The 3,520-nt window shown below is 38.6% G+C and overlaps 1 pseudogene; it reads right to left on the bottom strand.

The window, feature by feature from the left end:
• Positions 1 to 1,544: 1,544 nt before the first annotated feature.
• Positions 1,545 to 2,503, bottom strand: LOC119246691 (protein LZIC-like; annotated as a pseudogene).
• Positions 2,504 to 3,520: the final 1,017 nt, after the last annotated feature.

Below are 3,520 nucleotides of genomic sequence, written 5' to 3'. Positions count from 1 at the left end.
TTGTTGGTACATTGAATTTTCATTAAGATGGCCTTACAGAAATGTGTTAATGTTTGTTTTTTTTTAAACAGCACAGAATAAAAAAAATAAAATTCAATGGACATTGAACTGGGAGTCAGGACACCTGATTTTATCCCCAGATGTGACTCATAGGTAACTTTGATCAAGTCACTTGCTTTATCTGAGCCTCTTTCCTTGTTTGTAAAATGAACTATTTCTGTGATCACTTAGAACTCTAAAAATCTGTGAACACATGAGATTTATTGATGGTGCCATACTATTCATTCTGACAAGCAGAGATAGAATATGAACAGAAAAAGAATCATTATTTCATATTGTTTCATTTAAAACCAGCACTTAAAAACAAGGAACATTAATCAAGATGCAAAGAGACTGTTTTCTCTCTCTTAAACAGACAAATCACAGTAAAGATCCAGTGAGTGCCTCCATCCCAGCAAGCCCAGGATCACTAAAGCACCCCTCACATAGTTTAACAGGGTGGTCCCCAGGAAAGGGGAGGGCCCAGGTTTCCTGCCCCATCCAAAAGAGGGGTGGAGTTGAGCAGGGAGAGAAGAAGCTGCAGAGGAGACTGAGGAAGGAAGGAAGCAGGATGGAGAGCCAGAAGGAGACCTGGAGGAGGCACATGGAGCCAAGAGACACATGAAGAAACTGCACTTGCCTTTTGGTTGTGGACTGGTTGACTTAGATGTGGGTGAGAGACCCATGGGGAGGTGACAATGGTGGTTTTTGTCTTGATTTTCATTTTGCTCTTTTCCCTCCAGACTTGTCTGGTTGTTTCTGATGCTTTTCTGTGGGTCCCCACTGGAAGATGCTTTAGACTTGCGGCAGGCTCTGGGGCCTTGCTCTGGGCCAATCCCATTTGGATGGACTTTTACCCACCAGGGGATGGCTAACTTTGGGTGCTTGATATAGAAACTATATTCTTTGTCTTTTCTGATTGTTCACTAATTTTATTAAAGTTCTTTCCCACTAAAGTCTCATTTGTTTTGTATTGATGCAGCAGATGACAGAACCTATTTAGAGCAGGCAGGTTTTGGGGGATCTGGGGTGCCCCTCTCCCTACCCTGTAACAATAGCATGATAAGGAATAGCATGAGCAGAACCACCAGTACTTTTTCTGTTACCTTTTTTTAGATTATTGTTTTTTTTTAAAGATTTGTTTTATTTTATTTTATTTTATTTATTTATTTATACAAGAACTGGGTACAGTCAGAAGCGCGGGAGGGTGAGAGAATTCACTAGAGCCAGAGCGGGGAGCAGAACAGACAGACTGACAAAATGACGAAATACACTGCTGAGGGGAGCAGCAGGCAGCAGGAGAGGTCTGTGTGCCATGTGGGACCCTCTTCCGGTGGCCGGGGAGTAGCCGGAGATTGAACCGGCGCTCCAGAGGCTGTGGGCAGCTTCGCAACCCAGCGCTCAACCGCTGCAACACCAGGGAGGCCCTTTTTGTAGATTACTAATGTGCTTCAAGAATCTCTTGATTTCTTTTCAATGACTCAAAATCCTCAGAAGAAAAACATTTACATTAAAAATATTATCAAAGTTCCAATCTTCCACAACATATCAATTTTTTTTTTGTTTTTCCAACCTCAAAACATGCCAAAGCAAGAATTTTGTCTCCAGAGCCAAGATTTGTAGAACCCTCTCAAACTGGCTGAATATGCCACCTGCATTTGCTGACAAGAAGGCCTCATCACTTGTAGTCAGCCTCTGTCAATGTTTCATAAGAGCTGTTAGTATTTTTATTATTTTTTTTTATTTTATACACTTTTTACATCATTTTTTATTTTTGCACAATGTATGCATTTTCACCTTGGTTATTGTCCCCATACAATTCCCACCACCCTTGTTTTGCATGCAATTTGCAGCAACATGGGTGGAGCTGGAAGGGATCATGCTCTGCGAAATAAGACAGAGAGAAAAAAGATAAATACTGGATGGTCTCACTCATAGCAGGAATTTAGAAAACCTAAATAAGGAACCATGAACAAAACCTAATTATAATAAAGTAAAAATCAAAATCAACAAGCAACTATAAACTAGAGACACACTGTGGGGGTGGGGGGAGGAGGGAGAGCTGTTAGGACTGCCACTTTCTGTTGAGTATATAGGTCTCTTTCCAGTTTTCCTACCATGAGATCTCTGGCAGCCTTGTTTGAAACTGACCTGTTTGTTTCTTGGCAAACAATCCGAAGAACTCTGGGGTTGAAAGACCTGGCTGATAGCTGCCTGGACAGCCAATTGCATGTCAGTTAATTCAGCTACTAAAGTCATATTTCCAGATATAATTTTCTTTAGTGACTCATTAAATTTACTTAGTTGCTCCAACGTTTTCTTTTTGTTCTCTTCCTATTCATCTGCATCAAGTTCCTCTCTGCGTTCCTCCAGAATTTGTAATTGCTGCATTAGTCTATTCACCTGTACTTCTAAATTCTGCCTTAATTTGCTTGTTTCTGTCTTTCCTCTGGAAGCCATTTTAATCTCTTTACCTTAGTTTTCTGCACCTCCAGTTATAGAAGTTCCAAATGTCATAAAAATTGAGAATGGCAAAATTGTTCATCAGGACAAGAGGTTCAAAGTTCAAACCATCTGGACATGGAGTTGCCCTTTCCCAGATGGAAATGAGCAGCAGCATCTGAGAGGGTCTCAAAATATTTAAAAGATAACTACAAAATGATCTAGCACTTCTACTCATTGGTATCCACCAGAATGTAAAAATACCAATTTGAAGGGATATATGTACTCTTATGTTCATTGCAATGCTATTTACAATCCCCAACCAATGATGAGAAAATAAAGAAGATGTGGTATATACATACTGGGATAATACTCAGGTATAAAGGAAGATGAAATCTTACCATGTGCAATATCTTGGACAGAGTTGGAAGGGAAAACAACATATTTGACAAAGAATTAGTATCTACAATATTTAAACATATAAAGAAACTTCAAACTTCAACAGTAAAACCAACTAGAAATTGGAAAAATTTAGGTCATAACCTCAGGATCTTCCCAGGTATAATCTGAAACCAGCCCCCTTATACAGAAGACAGGAAGAAATGAAAGAAAGAGAGGAAACTCCAGATTGGTAGGTAGCAAGGTTTTGTTTTGTTTTGTTTTAGCTGAGCTAGGATTTTCAAAATTTGTTTTTGTTTCTATACCACCATCCCTTATATTGCCTTGACCCTTATAAATTTCCCCTTCCCTCTTAACCACTCTTTGTTATGTTTGCTAATTTTTATAAGTATTTTACTTTTTCAAATCATCTGCTATGTCATTGTCCAATAATTATGTTATTTTGACTTGTTTTTGCTACACATAATTCCCTTGATCCCTTTCCATTTTACTGAAAATATTATTTAATACTTTCCTTATGGTTCAATAGTATTCCATAATGTGACTATACCACAAATTTTTGATCCAATCTTCAATAAATGGTCATATAAGCTGCATTCTTGTACTAGCTATTGTAAATAGTGCTGCAATAAACATTGTA

The sequence above is a fragment of the Talpa occidentalis genome, unplaced genomic scaffold (genome assembly GCF_014898055.3).
Source record: "Talpa occidentalis isolate TD23 unplaced genomic scaffold, MPIMG_talOcc4v2.1 talOcc4.15, whole genome shotgun sequence".
In the NCBI taxonomy this organism is placed as follows: Eukaryota; Metazoa; Chordata; class Mammalia; order Eulipotyphla; family Talpidae; genus Talpa; species Talpa occidentalis.
This window is presented reverse-complemented; position numbering and strand designations above follow the sequence as displayed.